Source organism: Adiantum capillus-veneris, chromosome 14 (assembly GCF_014529385.1).
Source record: "Adiantum capillus-veneris isolate H3 chromosome 14, ASM1452938v2, whole genome shotgun sequence".
NCBI classification, from domain to species: domain Eukaryota; kingdom Viridiplantae; phylum Streptophyta; class Polypodiopsida; order Polypodiales; family Pteridaceae; genus Adiantum; species Adiantum capillus-veneris.
Window position 1 is genome coordinate 113,422,092 of NC_140944.1, and position 18,504 is coordinate 113,440,595.

Sequence of the window (18,504 nt, forward strand, 5' to 3'; positions counted from 1 at the left end):
AAAAGCTCAGAAGAGGAGACTCATGAAGAAGGCAAGCATGTATCTCTTCCTAGAAGGCTTCCTCTATCAAAGAGGGAAGGATCAAGTGTGAAAAAGAGTACCAACTATCGAGGAAATTCCAGCCATTCTAAAAGGTTTTCATGAAGAGGCATGTGGTGGTCATTTTGCCCAAGAATCAACTGTGAAGAAGATTTTGCTTGCGGGGTATGTTTGGCCAAGCTTGCATGTGGATGTTCAACATTGGTGTAAAAGCTTTCACAATTGTCAGATAAATGGAAATAGAAGGTTGGTGCATGGCCCGAGGCAAATAGTGCTTGCAAATGGACCCTTTGAAAAGTGGGGCATTGATGCTATGGGTCCTCTGCCTAGGACAAAAAATGGTAAACTCTACATTCTAGTGGCTGTAGACTATATGACTAGGTGGGTGGAAGCTTGGGTGGAAGCTCAAAGTGTGGCAAGAGTGAATGAGAGGACAGTTAGCAAGTTTGTGTACAATCACATTTGTTGCAGATTTGGCACACCTTTGGAGATTGTTTCTGATAATGGTCCAGGGTCTAGGAAGGGCTTGCTCACAGAAGTTTGTGAAGAGCTTCACATTCTACATCGTCATAGCACACCATACTACCCACACTCAAATGGTTTGGTGGAGAAGGCTAATGGTGTCATTGTAGGAATCATTAGAAAGATGGTGCAAAACAAGACAAAATTATGGGATGACTTCTTGGACGGTGCCTTGTGGGCATATCGAACCACATATAGGGAAGCCACGGAGTTCACACCATTTCACTTGGTCTATGGTCAAGAGGCTTTGCAGCCTATCGAGCTCAACATTCCAACAATGTGACTTCATGGCAAAGGAGCACAAGATGACCAAGAGGTATGGATGGATCGACTTCTTACGTTAGTGGAGATTGAGTGGAAAAGAGAAGCAGCATATGAGTGCTACAAGAGGAAAGCCACACAAGCGAAAGAAACGCACGACAAGAAACTAAAGGACAAAGGCATCAAGGAAGGAGAGCTCGTGCTAAGGTATGACAATCGTTTTGATGCCAAGTTTGAAACTAGATGGCAAGGGCCATACATAGTCAAGAAGGCTTTCAATTCTAGTTACTATCAGCTTATGGACTTGAATGGTAAAGAGCACTCTAGGAAGGTAAACGGGTATCGCTTGAAGCCCTATTTGAGTCGCCTTCTACCAAAGGATCTACCAAAGATCTGTCCAAAGGCCGCTGTCTCATGTAAGTATTGTTACATGAAGCATGAGTGTAACTCCAGCCAAAATTCTAAGGAGCCAAACAATGAAGATCTCGTCATGGACTCAGAAGCACTCTCTTTGGAAAAGATGCTCTATGATGGTACATGAATATACCATCATCCTGGAGGAGGGCTAATGATAGCCGTTTTTCAGCTCTCCATAATTTCCATAGTAAGTTACTCCACCCTACCAAATTCACCCAAACGCTATGGCTATCCCTACCATTTCACTGTACATAGGCGTGTGTGAGTTAGGGGGGTTTTCCCATATCTTCTTAAAAACCCTCAGCTAGCTAGTCACTGGGCTAGTTGAGCCAAAAAAATAAAAAAAATAAAAAAATAAAAGTATATTATGGCCTCTTTGTGTGTAAATATTTCATTGTATATATGGCCTAAATATAGGGATTTTTTATAATTTTTTTGGTATTTTATTTAAATATTTCTACTTAGGTGTGTGTTTTATTAAACCTATGTACACCTTCTTTCATCCTCTTACACCATAATTATATTTTCTGTCAATATGTACATACTCTAACCTCATATTTTTCCTTTATACAAATCACTCCCACATTTTCACCCTCACTTTCGTGAAAACAAAAAATTGATTTCTACTCATTGGTTACGTTTATTATATTATTTACTTGCATACCTTTTCCTCTTTCACCCAAAATAATTCAAGGAGGGACCAAATCATATGATTCCAATATCTTTCCATATCCATAACTCCTCCATATTTTTATTATTATTTTTACTCATTATTCTAACACCATGTGCTCATTGAGCTAAAGTCCATGAATAGTCCATACACTAGTCCCACCATGTATATATTTCTTTATTCACCAATAATCCTCCTCCATGCATGGGTCAAGGGCAACTTGGATGCTTTGTATTATAATATGACAAAGGAGGGGCTCACTCTTGGATGCATTGTACAAATTCAACAAAAGAGGGGACCACTAAAAGACTTTTGCAGGCATAAAAACAGGCGTTTTGGTCAGGATTTTGGCACCTATCTCCACTCCAAATTTGGAGTGGTGGTCAAAAGAGAAAATGTAGCCCATGCTCTGAATAATCACCTCAACTTTTTTCATGATTTTTGGAGCTACCAGAGGTGAGCTATGATTTTTTGAGTGGAACCCAGTCTGTCCACTTTTCTCACAAGTAGCCCTTAGTCTTCTCTCACCTTTCCACACACCTACTCACTCTTACACATTCCTCCCTCTCCTTCTCTCACTCAAACCTGCAATTTCCATGGCTTCTCCCACCCTCTTCACCATTAACCTTCTCTCTCATCCCTATAGTGCTTTTATGAACCTCTACATACATACACCCTCTCCATGTCTCTCTCTATTGCTTCTATGTTACAATTTCATTTACCTCTCCTAAAAATATCTAAAATTCAGCATCTTAACCATGATAACTTCTGAAAATTGAGGATTTTTCATCAACAAATCCTCTTTTCATCGTGGTGGTCAACCGTGGCAGCAGCGTAAAGAAGCGAAGAAGAAGAAGAAGACCAGCTGTCATTTTTTCCACAATCTACACAAGGGTGAGTTCAAGCTTCTTCAAAGCTTCACCATCTCAATGATTCTCTTTTAATTCACCCCTCTTCCTTCATCAAATCAACTCATCCTACCCGTTGTAAATGTATCACTAACAATTCTAGTGATTATTACCACTAACAACTAACTTCTCTTGTAAAAATGCACCCACACTATCAACATATGGAGTAGGCACCCGCACAAATAAACCAAACTCACTCACTCCCATGGAAATTTCTCTCCTTTCACCACATCAATAATTCTCTTACTTGAGCCCACATCCATGTGACTCAAGAGAAAAGAGAGACCCCATTCTCATTTGAAATTCATAAAAATTCATAATCCTTGATCTTTCCTAATAAAATTGATTAGGCTTAATCCTAATCAAGGCTTCTAAAACCTATAGATAGAACCCATTCCTCCTTGTAAAAGACATCACTATACCATTGCACACTAGATTGAGCGTACCACACGCGAGTTCTATATTGGTTGTAAAGAGAGAGTAAGCTTTCTATACACCATCACCTTGGTGCATAGAAAAGCTTGAGCTAGTTTGAGTGAGTGCGAGTAGAAGATATTCTTTCTACCATTGTTGTATCTACCCCAGCATCAATGAAATGGTAGTTTTGGGTGCAATTCATGTCCAAATGCTCACGCTTCTCCTCCAATTTGGCTTGGCAAATTCATTCAGCTTCATAAGGTGACTTGTTTCATTGAAGGTTGTTGTTTTGTTGCTTGTGATTCATTGGCTATTGTTTGGCTACCATTGTAAGAGGGTGGATGGTGAGAGGGCTCCCATAACCCTAAGACAATGTGCTAGTGATGCTATAACCAAATCTTGTCACTTGATTCCGCAAGCTCTAACTTCCTTTTTGTGCAAAATATAAAGTTGAAGCTAAGTTGTACACCATCTCTCTCTCTCTCTCTCTCTCTCTCTCTCTCTCTCTCTCTCTCTCTCTCTCTCTCTCTCTCTCTCTCTCTCTCTCGTGTTTTAGTGTGTGAGAGTGTTCCATTGGTGTTAGGGTTAGTGTAAATTCATTGCTTGTTTGTGGGTTGCTCTAACGATTCTCCTCTTTTGCGCCCTAGTTCGCTCTTAAACTAGGTGGTGCCCCTTGTGTAGTTGGGATTTGGCTGTGGGTTTGTTGTTTTGGTTTGTGTTGTGTTGTGCCCCAGCCCCATTGAGCAGCACGGGAGCCTTGAAGGGTGTCTAGAGGTTTCTCTTCTTGTTGTGCGCCCCGGACCGCCTCAATATATACACACACACATATTCCTGAGTTCTTTCTATTTCACATTTCATTTCACCGCTTCACATTTTATTAAGCAGCTACCGGTTGAGTTTCCTCCTCACAAAGAAGCAAACCAGAAATACTAGCACAAATTTAACTCTGCAAGATTTTTGAACTATTCTTTCACATATTTCATCGTTTTTCTTACCATTATCATGATTTGATTGGCTACTCTTGATTTTAATTCAACCGCCTCAAGGCTAAGCTGAGGCAATCCTTTCCCAAACACTGATTTCAGGTAAACTAAACCTAATGACTTTATCACTTTTTTATATTTTTAGAAATTCATCGTGACACTTTTACTTGTTTTAGAATGTAGCGTGAACCCTTTTTAGTTGATTTCACACAATGAAAACAAGTGAAAGGGTCACGGTGGCTTTCTAAGACACTACGAAAGCGATAAAATCATTAGGTGGAGTTTAACTAGAATTATAGAAGGTGAAGCATTGTTTGTGAATGTCTCTTTTATTAAGCGACCGAGTTTTTTCTTCGTAAAGACAAAAAGTGGAAATACTAGCAAAATGTTTGAAACTTGCAAAATTTTTGAACTAACTACTCACATATTTCATCGATTCTTCTTTCGTTTACCATGGTTTTATCATTAATAAACACACACACACACACACACACACACACACACACACACACACACACACACACACACACACATATCTAACTGACAAGTCGTTGGCTAATCCTTGGCTTACAGCTTCCCTTTTTGGTGTGCTAACCTAGAGCTGATACTCTTTAGAAAAGTTTCACCGAGTCTCTAGAGAAGACCACATGTAATTGCTCATGGTACCAAATCTCTACTATATGTATACCACACCCACACACACCCGTGCTTATTAAATATAGATACTATTCTCTATTTCGGCCCTTCTCCAGTCACGACCTTTGTCTCACTCTACGAGCTGACAGTGTCGATTCTTATATGTACGCTATGACGGAATTCTAGAAGTCCTTGTGGGATCCCTTGGCTTGACGATACATCTTGGTGTTGCCCGCCCTTCCCAATAGTGTGCAGTACACACACAAAGTCAGTAAATTTCCGAGCACCCGCTCACTCAAGGAAAGGTGGTAGCCTTTAAGTTATTTATCTTCTTTATCATAATCGAGGGTCGTGACTCATACTTGGCTGGCTTGAGTAGTTGGTTTCCAACTTAAATATAGCATAATGTGTTTAAGGCTACCCATTTGTTTAAGGTTACCCATATCTTATCTACACCTACCTCACCTACCTTCCTTTCGATCCCAGTAGTCAAAGGCTTTTTGGCAAAAACAAAAGGGCTCATCTTCTTTTTATAGTGCATATAGTTAAACACACATATCCCCCACATGGCTTGCAATAAGGAGCTTTAAAGGGATTGAACTTGCACACATGTTGACCTTTCATTTGAATAGCTTATCCGATGAATACTTCATATGCTTTAAAAAAGCACAATATCATGTGAAATGAGCAGCCTAGCAAAAACAAAGCTCTGTGCTCGTTGCTTGCACCTTCAAACATTGTATGCCTCAGGCTCTGTGCTCGTTTCCTGCACCTCCAAACACCGTCTGCTCCTTGCGACAGTTGGTATACATGTTCTATTTCCCACACACACACACACACACACAAATACACACACAGGTGCTTGAATATTTGCAACTTATGATCTCTTCCTTGGTGACACTATCTACAGAGTATACACTCTCTCTCTCTCTCTCTCTCTCTCTCTCTCTCTCTCTCTCTCTCTCTCTCTCTCTCTCTCTCTCTCTCATACACACACACACACACATAGGAGATTGAACAATGGTGTGTTGTGTTTATCTTTCCTCTTGAGAGATGCTGTCCACAAAGCTATTTGGTGTTACAAACCTCTTCATCAATTTCAGGTTTACCCTCTTTTTACATAATAGCGAGATGCAATAGACCACATGGGTTTACATTATACCTCCTCCATTGGTCTCCCATCCTTAAGCCTCCTCCAATACTCAAAGCACCTTCTGCAATCAGGTATTGAGGAGGGAAACAGTGCTTGGAAGCAGCCTTCTCAACTTCTTTTGTGTCTCAGTACATACATCAAAAATGGCAAGCAATTTGGCCTCCCTTGCAATAGCCGGTGTGGAGTATCTTCGGGCTACTACTGCATAGGCTATGATACACAACACTTGCTTCAACAAACAGGAAAGCAACATTGTCGAGGTAGGTGCATTGCACCTACTCAGTCCGGTAGAAAGTATATATTTTGTTTGTTTTTTTTTTAACATACATTATGACTTCTATTATGTCTTTTGATGATGGTCTTCTGGTTTCTTTTGGAAAAATGTCACAAGCAATGGCAAAATACTAGCGAAATCTTAACACTAACTTGTGCTTATGTCAAGAATCGGAATTTAGGACACGATATTCATTCTTTCTTTATGATAAAGCATATCAATTTCCCAATTGACAGAAAAAAAAGTACTTTAATCCATGAACGACACCTATTCAGTACTTTGTTTGATATGGAGTTTGCTTAGTTTTTGATTGGTTCTGTTTGTTTTGGCGTACTATATATACCTTTACACATAGACATGTACATGATGGTTTTCATAGTTTTTGCACTATCAAATATAGAATTTAGACATTTGGTTTGCAAGCTTCTTTTTGGCAAGAAAAAGTAAAATATGTACTCAGATGAGTGGTAAACTGGTAATAGAAACAAATGCAGGCTTATTAACTTTGGAAGAATAGAACTACAAGGATGTTATAGATTTTGAACTTGTTTTCCTTTTTGTGACGGCCGGTAACCTCCTGTGAGGGTCTTCGTAGAGATGGCTTTGACTAGAAATTTGAAAATCTATCCGCTGTAAAAAGGACATACTGTCCAAATTTTTACTTTTAGAGATGGGTAATCTAGATGATGAAATGGTACATAAATATCAATAAACTCTGAAACCTATGTCAAGCTCTAGAACCTATGTCAAGTTGTACATTGATATTGATTACATAGATTGAAAGCTGGAATCTCATGGTTTTTTATACATCAATTTCATAAAGGTTAACTATTCCAAAAATTGGATTTTCTTGAGAAAAAAAGGGGATACCTTTTTCGGAGGTTATTTGGATCCACATACATGTCTCTTTTCATAAAAGATATGCACATCTGGTAAAGTATTGGTTTCTGGCTTTGATTGATACTGGTAGTATCCTTTGGTATCTCAGTTATAGGAAGATAAATAACATTATTGTATATCTTCTAAAAGTGGTTTTTGGATTGGATAATGTACTATGAGATGGGAAGGTAGTGAATCAATTCAAGGCTACCTTACCCAACTGTGTTAGCTTGGAATTAACTTATTTGTGCTCAAGGCTAGCAAGAACAGATGCATAGATGTAAACATTGTAGAAGAAAGATGCAATATGAATTACTATAGATACTAGAAAAAACCAATTCTCTTAAATTGTACTTCTATGCAGGAGCTTCATTCTGATTTAGGTAAGTATATAGTGGTGAATTCACAGAGCTGTTTGATGCTATCCTTTCTTGATGGATAAATGCATAATTTCTGAACAAAGGTTTGTAATTTTCTTTGAAATTAATCTACACACATTGTTAAAAGAACCTTAATCCTCAAGTGGGGGTCACAGAGGAGAAGGCATTAGATGGGACTTTTGAAAATTGATCCAATTTACAAAGGAGATGCTGTCCGATTTTTTCTGGAATTAAAAGATGTAAACAATAGCAGAAATAAATTGCTCAGTCTTTTAAATATAATATTTGATATATGTTATGTTGTTAGCTTTTGCTGTAATTTTTGACACCAATAACAAGGGGAGGGAGTCGTTGACACCTGTCTTCCCAAGTAATGCCAGTTCTGATGGGCTTGTGTTTCTTGGTGGTGACAGGTAAGAGATTCTTTCCTTGGGATTACAACAAAAACTGCAGCAGTAACAGAAGATCGTCCAATGTACCAGCTAGATCCTTCTACATGTAGCTGTAGTGGAAGCTCATCCCAAAGGATGGGCACATAAGATACAACACTAAGATAATATATTGTAGTGATCAAAGGTCAAATTTTTGATCTAAATGATTGTATTATCCATTAGACACATAATTTTTTATTGGTGTATATGAAATGATAATTGAGGTTTATGATATCTTGTTGTAAAATATTGTTATTTAATTTACTATTGAATACAATTGTCTAAGTATGGTTCACTTATGAGGGGATTTTTCATACTTAAACACACACACACATTTTCCCTACTAGTCTTTGGTCGGACTAGTGCCATACTTAGCAATTGGAATTAGATAATATATCAGATAATAATATAGCTACTCCAATTTATCCTTACTTTAATCAAACGGTTTTTGTCAGGATATGGATATTTATACCCTAAGAATTGGATTACGTACTCTATAATACAAGTTATATTATTATTAGCTTGATCCACCCAATCCAAAGGTATGGGTCGGGTCTCTCAGCTCCTAAATTGGTCAAGCATCTACATGTTTACATATAATCCATATAATCTAATCATTGACCACCTCGAGCAGATGTGGATTTTAAAGTTATCTTGTAGGATCGGAGTATTGTATAGTAACCAACATTAAGACATAATCCACAAATTTGGAGTGACATCATCCAAATCATGAGATATCAGGTATGTAGATTTCATAATACCTTACTCTCCTCCCTGGAGGACCCCTTTATCATACAACAATTGGGTGTACTTACGTCTAAGTTTTGTTCAAACACATTACAAATGATCAATCTCGCATCTAAACCTTTTTAACACCGTACAAGTGATTGAGCTATAAAACATGGAAATTTTTAGGAAGCAATTACTAAAATTGGTGGGGGATTGGTCCACTTGGTGGACCATCCTCCACCAAGTGGATCTCTCCTTTGGGATGGGGGAGGGCCACACACACACACACCCACACACACACTTATCTAGTTGACAAGTCGTTGGCTAACCCTTGGCTAACAGCTTCCCTTTTTTGTGTGCTAACCTAGAGCTGATACTCTCTAGAAGAGTTTCACCGAGTCTTTAGAGAAGACCGCATGTAATTTCTCATGGTACCAAATCTCTACCAGATGTTTACCACACCCACACAAACCCTTGCTTATTAAATATAGATATTATTCTTTATTTTGGCCCTTCTCTAGTCACGACCTTTGTCTCACTCTACGAGTTGAAAATGTTAATTCCTATATCTACGCTATGACGGCATTCTGGAAGTCCTTGTCGGATCCCTTGGCTTGGAGATACATCCTGGTGTTGCCCGCCCTTCTCAATAGTGTGCAGTACACACACAAAGTCACTAAATTTTCGAGCACCCACTCACTCGAGGAAAGGTGGTAGCCTTTAAGTTATTTATCTTCTTTATCATAAACTGAGGGTCGTGATCATACTTGGCTGGCTTGAGGAGTTGGTTTCCAACTTGAATATAGCATAATGTTTTTAAGGCTACCCATTTGTTTAAGGCTACCCAATATCTTATCTGCACATACCTTCCTTTTGATCCCAGTAGTCAAAGGCTTTTTGTCAAAAAAACAAGGGCTCATCTGCTTTTTATAATGCATATAGTTAAACACACATATCCCCCACACGGCTTTTATGCTTTAAAAAAGCGCAGTATCGTGTGAAATGCCCAGCCTAGCAAAAACGAAGCTCTGTGCTCGTTGCCTGCACCTCCGAACACTGTACACCTCAGCCGTTGTGCTCGTTTCCTGCACCTCCAAACACGTCTGCTCCTTGCGACGGTTGGTATACATGTTCTCCCCCCCCCCCCCGGACCCCCCACACACACACACATAGGTGCTTGAATATTCGACTTATGGTCTCTTCCTTGGTGACGCTATCTACAGAGTATATGCTCTCTCTCTCTCTCTCTCTCTCTCTCTCTCTCTCTCTCTCTCTCTCTCTCTCTCTCTCTCTCTCTCTCTCTCTCTCTCTCTCTCTCTCTCTCTCTCTCTCTCTCTCTCTCTCTCTCTCTCTCTCTCTCTCTCTCTCCCCACACACACACACATAGGTGCTTGAATATTCGACTTATGGTCTCTTCCTTGGTGACGCTATCTACACAGTATACGCTCTCTCTCTCTCTCTCTCTCTCTCTCTCTCTCTCTCTCTCTCTCACACACACACACACACACACACACACACACACACACACACACACACACACACACACACACACACACACACACAGAAGATTGAACGATGGCGTGCTGTGTTTAGCCTTCCTCCTGATAGACGTTGTCCACAGAGTTGTTTGGTGTTACAAACCTCTTCATGAATTTTGGGTTCACCCTCTTTTTACATACTAGCGAGATGCAGTAGACCACATGGGTTTACATTATACCTCCTCCATTGGTCTCCCATCCTTAAGCCTCCTCCAATACTTGAAGCACCGTCTGCAATCGGGTATCAAGCACGGAAACAGTTCTTGGAAGCAACCTTCTCAACTTCTTCGATGTCTTAGTACATACATCAAATTGGCAAGCAAGATGGTCTCCCTTGCAATAGCTGGTGTGCAATATCTTCGGGCTACTACTCCATAGGCTATGACACACAACACCTGCTTCAACAAATAGGAAAGCACCATCGTCCAGGTAGGTGCACTACACCTACTCAGTCTGGTAGAAAGTATATATTCTTTTTTTATTAAAAAAACATACATTATGACTTCTATTATGTCTTTTGAAGATGGTCTTCTGGTTTGTTTTGGAAACATGTCACAAGCACTGGCAAAACAATGGCAAAATCTTAACACTAACTTGTGCTTATGTCAAGAATCCGAATTTAGGACACGATATTCATTCTTGCTTTATGATAAAGCATATCAATTTCCCAATTGGTAGCAAGAAAAGTACTTTAATCCATGAACAACACCTATTCAATACTTTGTTTGATATGGAGTTTGCTTAGTTTTTGACCGGTTCTGGTTGTTTTGGCGTACTATACCTTTACACATAGAAATATACATTATGGCTTTCATAGTTTTTGCACTATCAAATATAGAATTTAGACATTTGGTTTGCAAGCTTCTTTTTGGCAAGAAAAAGTACAATATGTACTCAGATGAGTGGTAAACTGGTAATGAAAACAAATGCAGGGTTATTAACTTTGGAAGAATAGAACTACAAGGACATTATAGATTTTAAACTTGTTTTCCTTTTTGTGAAGGCCAGTAACCTCCTGTGAGGGTCCCCTTAGAGATGGCTTTGACTGGAAATCTGAAAATCTATCCGCTGTACAAAGGACATGCTATCCAAATTTTTACTTTTAGATATGGGTAATCTAGATGATGGAAATAAACATCAATAAACTCTGAAACCTATGTCAATCTCTGAAACCTATGTCAAGCTGTACATTCATATTAATTACATAGATTGAAAGCTGGAATCTCATGGTTTTTATACAACGAATTCATAAAGGTTAATTATTCCAAAAATTGGTTTTTCCTGAGAAAAAAAGGGGATACCTTTTTGGGAGGTTGTCTGGATCCACATACATGTCTCTTTTGATAAAAGATATGCACATCTTGTAAAGTATTGGTTTCTGGCTTTGATCGATATTGGTAGTATCCTTTGGTATCTTAGTTATAGGAAGATAAATAACATTATGGTATATCTTTTGAAAGCAGCTTTTGGATTGGATAATGTACTATGAGATGGGAAGGTAGCGAATCAATTCAAGGCTACCTTACCCAACTTTATTAGCTTGGAATTAACTTATCTGTGCTCAAGGCTAGCAAGAACAGATACATAGTTGTAAACATTGTAGACGAAGGATGCAATACAAATTACTACAAATGCTAGAAAAAACCAATTCTCTTAAATTGTACTTCTATGCAGGAGCTTACTTTTGAGTCAGGTAAGTATATAGTGGTGAATTCACAGAGCTGTTTTAATGCTATCCTTTCTTGATGGATAGATGCATAATTTTTGAAACAAAGGTTTGTAATTTGCCTTGAAATTAATCTGCACACATTGTTAAAAGAGCCTTAATCCTCAAGTGGGGGTCTCAGAGGAGATGGCATTAGATTGGACTTTTGAAAATTGATCCAATTTACAAAGGAGATGCTGTCCAATTTCTTCTAGAATTAAAAGATGTAAACAATATCGGAAATAAATTGCTCAGTCTTTTAAATATAATATTTGATCTATGTTATGTTGTTAGTTTTTGCTGTAACTTTTGACACCAATAACAAGGGGAGGGAGTCGTTGACACCTGTCTTCCCAAGTAATGCCAGTTTTGACGGGCTTGTGTTTCTTGAATGGTGACAGGTAAGAGATTCTTTCCTTAGGATTACAGAAAAAAATGCAGCAGTAACGAAAGATCGTCCAATGTACCAACTAATGTACCAGCTAGATCCTTGTACATGTAGATGTAGAGGAAGCTCATCTCAAAGGATGGGCACATAAGATACAACACTAAGATAATATATTGTAGTGATCAAAGATCAAATTTTTGATCTAAATGATTGTATTATCCACTAGATACAGAATTTTGTTTTGGTGTATATGAAATAATAAGGAGGAGATTTTCCATACTTAAACACACACACACACACATATATATAAATAAAACTATAAATAAATAAATAAAATATGTATATGTATGTATGTATATAATTTTTTAGAATTATGCAAAGCGAAGCTTCACTTTAGAATTCTAAAAGAATAGAATGCAAGAGAAGTCAAGCCATGTGATGATGTGAAATGAAAGGTGAAATAAAAAGATCTATTTAATATTTTAAAATCAAAATAACATTTAAGGTAAGTCTCAATCATCACTGAAAACATTGAAAACATGCCTAACTCAATTCTCCTCTAAGCCTTCTTTTAGAAAGCAAAAAATACACTCTTGTCGTAGATGTTCATGATATTTTTCTCCTTTGGTTTACAACATAATTTTTAGCCAAGAAGGCCATAGGGGAGTGGTAGTGAAAATGTGTAATTCCTCTTTGCACCTCTCACCATCCACCAATGGTCACCATCACATTCATTTCAATTGTTGACATTTTAAGTCATTTCAAACAAAACTCACACCATATAATTTTAATTAATATGGTCAATGACTAAAGCTCTGTGTGTGTGTGTGTGTGTGTGTGTGACTATGTGGTTGGGTGTTGTAAGGAACACATGCCAGATAAAGGAGCTTTCACTACATGTCAGGGGGGGTCAGAATCCTTCCCACTTTTAGAATAGTATACATAGTTTATTTTTCACATCATGGCTTGCTTAATAAATAGGTCCTTGTATTTTTTTCCTTAGATTTTAGTTTTAATAGTGTTGTCATGCCATTTTTTCAGGTGGTTGATAACCAGGAGTAGGAGAGATTTATTTTTGTTTTTGTGTTGATGGTTGGCTAGTTGGTTTTTTGTTGCACACCAAAGGTGTGGATTTTTAAACACCTTCTCACTCCATCTCTCTCTGTATTCACCATGAACAGTGGCACACCCAGATCCTTTGGAACCCCTTGTAAATGCCATACCATTCTCCATCTAAACCACCACTTCTGGTTTTATTCCATTTTCTCCTATCATGCAAATCGCTCTCCCTTGTTCTCTAGCATTAACTGAATTCTTTTCTACGCTCTCCCTACTCATTACCAATGGCCATGTAGGCTTCCTCTTCAGCTCGATTGTGGTACATGATGAGCCTAGCTTAGAGAGGTAGCGACAAGTCATTAAGCCAATAACAACTCTCTATCTCCCCATCCGGCATGTGGACAATAGCCATCAAACAATAGTAATAATGGTAGCGGTGAGCTCATCAAAACAAAAAGGAGACAGTTTCTATCTACAAGAGAAATAAATACATGCAAGACAAAAATGATCACTCTTGCACAAGGGGAGATTCTACCCAGTGCTTGTGTCTTTCTTCTCTTCTCTCCTCTCTTCTTTCTTGCTGTGTTGGTGTAGCACTCCACTCTAGGAGGTGCACCTGACGTTCTCCCTCGCTCTCTCTCGCTCCCTGTCTCTTTCAAATTGTGCATAGTTTTGTTTATGTGGTGTATAGTATGCCAGGTTTGTAGATCTTTTGTGTTTATTGCTGATAGTGAGGCAGTCCGGGGCAGGCAACAAGAGAGGCGACCTTAAACACCCCTCATGGCTATCGTGCTACTCAATTGGGGCTGGGGAAACCGCAAGCAAGAAACAACAACAACAAACCCACAATCAAACAAGTGAAGGGGAACCACCTAGGTATAGAACGAACTAGGACGCAAAAGAGGAAAACCCATGAGAAATACGAGAGAGAGAGAGAGAGAGAGAGAGAGAGAGAGAGAGAGAGAGAAATTTTGTGCAAGAATTAAGCTTCGATTTAAATGGTTGATACGAGTGTATAAATAGCTTGGAGGAGAGTTAAGAGACACCTTTAATTTTGATGATGTTGCGATCTACACATTATCTTAGGGTTATGCGAAGCCTCTCACCATACAACCCTCTTATAATGTTTTCCCAAGCAACAAAACAAACATAAGAGATCTTGAGTCACATACAAGAAAATACTACAAAAGAATCTCAAAATGAGAACACATCACCTTCAACCAAACGAGATGAGGTTGCCAAGCATGAATTGGAGAGACTCAAGAGAGTTTTGAATCGTGGTTGAATTTAAATTATTGATACAATTGATGTGCAAGAGTAGGTACAACTCTGATTGGAAGTTATGAATCACTCACTCCGTTGCAACTATCTCAAGAAGCTTTATACACCACAAGTAATGGTGTATAGAGACCTCACTCTCTCTCCCTACAACTAAGATGGTAAATGGTAATCTAAAAGTAGTGAGCAGTGGTGTAGAGATCATGCCATTTACAAAGGGAAAAGGGATCTATTTATAGGTGAGGAGATCCCTTATTAGGATTATCTCTTGATCAACATTTACATAGGAAACCATGTTTATGACATAATTTTATATATTCTTATGAGAGCGGGGCTCTCTTGTCACTTGAGTCACATGGATGTGGGCTCAAGAGGAGAGAATTATTGAGGTGAAATAGAGAAGATTCTAGAGAGGTAAATGATTTTTGTGTGAAGTTGCCTACTCCAAGGTAGAGTAGAGTGGGTGCAAATTTACAAGAAAGGGTTAGTAGTTAATGTCAATAATCATGAAAAAAAGTAATTAGTAATATGATTACAATGGTTAGAATGACTTGAAGGATGAGAGAAGAGGGGTGAATGAGATGGGTGCACCCTTGAGATAGTGAATCCTTGAGGAATCTTGAACTCACCCGTGCGTAGATTGTCAAAAGTGATTGTCGTTCTTCTTCTTCTTCTTTTCACGCTGCCACCACAGTTGAATTACCACAAAGATAATGAGAGTTTTGTTGATAAAACACCGCCATTTTTTAGAGATTAAGTATGATTAGGTTGCTAATTTTTTATGCATTCTTGAAAGGGTAGAATAAAATTGTAATATGGGAGTAATAGAGAGAGATATAGAGATGGTGGATGTAGGTAGAGCTTCAAAAGAGAGCTATGGGTGTGAGAGGGGAGAGCAATGATGAGGAGGGTGAGAGAAACCATGGAAGGTGCAGGTTTGAGTGAGGCATGGAGAGTAACGAGTGAGTGTGTGTGTAGAAGTGTGAAAAGAAGTGAGAGAAGACTAGGGGTGACTTGTGAGAAAAAGTGGGCAAATTGTGGTCCACCATAAAACTCATATCTCACCAATGGTAGCTCCAAAAATTATGCAAAAAATTATAGTGATTATTTATCTTCTAGGATAAATTTTGTATGTTGGTCACTTCTTCAAATTTCGAGTGGAGATAGGTGCCAAAAATCTCACCAGAAAGCCTGTTTTTTATGCTTCAAGAGTCTTCGAGTGGCCCCCTCCTTTGTTGAATTTGCACAATGCATCCAAGAGTGAGCCCCTCCATGATTCATATCATGATAGAAAGCAGCCAAGTTATCTTTACGCATGCATGGAGGAGGATCATTGGTGAATAAAGAAATATATACATGGTGGGACTAGTGTATGGACTATTCATGGATTTTAGCTCAATGAACACATGGTGTTAGAATAATGAGTACATACTAGAAAAATATATGGAAGAATTATGGATATGACAAAAGATATTGGAATCATGTGATACGATTCCTCTTTTGTATTATTTTGGATGAAAGATTAAAAAAGTATGTAAGTAAATAAAAATTATATTATAAGAATGACTAAGGGAGTAGGAACCGGTTTTTTGTTTTCACAAGGGTGAGCTGAAAATGTGGGGGTGATTTGTATAAAAAAAAAATATGATGTAAGAGGATGTACATATACTTATGTGCATATTGGTAAAAAAATATACTTATGGTGCAAGAGGATAAAAGAAGGCATACATAGGTCTAATAAAACACACACCTAGCTATAAATGTTTAAATAAAATATTAAAATAGTTATAATAAAAATCCCTATATTTAGGCCCTATATACGATGAAATATTTACACACAAAAATGCCATAATATACTTTTCTTTTTTATTTTATTTATTTATTTAGGCTCAACTAGCCTAGTGACTAGCTAATTGAGGGTTTTTAAGGAGATATGGGGAAAGTCCCCTTACTCACACACGCTTATGTACAGTGAAAGGGTGAGGATAGCCACAGTGTTGAGTAATTTTGATAGGGTGAGGTAGCTCACTATGAAAATTCCAAATAGCCAAAAAATGGCTATCATTACCCCCCCTTGATAATGGTACATTCATGTACCATTTATCCGACCGCACAACATGTAGATCTTGTAACATCTGTCTTTGTCTAGTTTCATCTTTCCTAAAGGACCTTTGTTGTATTATAGAAAACCTTGTGTGCTATGAAAGGTTCTCAAAGACAATAGTACAATGTAATAAAGTGGTTGAGTAAACCTCCTCCATTAAAAAAGTTTCCATAAGCACCCCCTAGGATCAAAGATCTTGAAATTTCTTTCCCAGAGAGAGATGTATGGTATGGAATCACTTTTTACTGAATTTGATTGAGGAAATGTGTAGATCTTATTGCTATCCATCATTGCTTCCACAACTATGAATGTGATATAAAAGATAGGTTGCTCTTCCTCCTGTGTAAAGTTGATGTATTTGCTACGATCTTTAAGAGCTTGTATGAGCAAATGTCAAACTGTAGCTCATAAAATTAATTTAACCTGGGTAGGCTCATCAATTCAAAAATTCTATGACCTTCATGATTTAAGAAATCTTGATCCATGCTTCTAGGTGCTATTGGAAAGTCCCCTAACTCACACATGCCTATGTACAGTGAAAGGGTGAGGATAGCCACAATGTTTGAGTGATTTTGATAGGGTGAGGTAGCTCACTATGAAAATTCTAGATAGCCAAAAAATGGCTATCATTAGCATGTTATTTTCCATGTTTTGGAGGGTCTTTTGTGCTTTTATTTGTAGCAAGAAGAGGCTTGCACTCTTCTCCCAAACACCGCACACATTTAACCCGAGCAATTATATCCTTGCATTTATCGTTTATTTTGAAAGGCTTTACATAGTGGTGGTTGGAAGCTCTCTTGCTATGAAGAAATTATGAGAAGGGAGCACAATAAAGGATATTTTGTTCAATTAAAGAATTTTACAATAGCAAAAGCACTCTTGCAATGTGCACAACACAAAACATTGTCTCGATTTACAACCATAACTCTTCAAACAACCATAGAAGAAAATGTGTGAGGGTGAGTGTGTATGTTTGTGTTCATGAGAGAGAGGTTATAACCGCCATTATTTACCTCTAGCATTACTGCAAAATTCTTTGCAGCAAAAATATTCAAATTTGAGTATTTCTTTCTATTTTATCCAAAAAGATATAGAGCATTTGATGTTTCTCATAAAAAAATGCAAAGAATGATAAATATTTTTTCTTTTAATTAACCACACATATTTGACTAACATACATTAGCATGACCGAGAAAATGAGAGAGAGAGAGAGAGAGAGAGAGAGAGAGAGAGAGAGAGAGAGAGAGAGAGAGAGAGAGAGAGAGAGAGAGAGTACTTCTTATCACTTCTAGACTAGTCAGATCATGCATTGAATAGGTTCAAATCTATGTTTATCAAAAAAAATTGGGGCTTGTCTAGTAAAGCTTGGATAGCTTGGGATTTCATTGCTATGACAATCAACTTGGGTGGTTGATATATACTCCATATAAGGAATCACATGTTGGCCAGGAGAGCCACCCTCATAAAAAACATGTTGAATTTTGATACATGCTAGCCTAAATTGCTTTGGTATCTCATAAATAAAGCTACTGTATATTTCAATGGCACCTAGGATATGACATCATGGGACAAACTTTTTTCTGCTGCTCCTCTTAAACTTTGTGGGAGAATTGGTAATATGCTAGTGAAATCATGGAAATGTGTATGCTCAAACTAGTGTGGGCTGGTAGAGTCAGATATATTGGGACTCATTAGACATTGATTCTTGTTTTTGAAATGTTTTAAGAGAACCT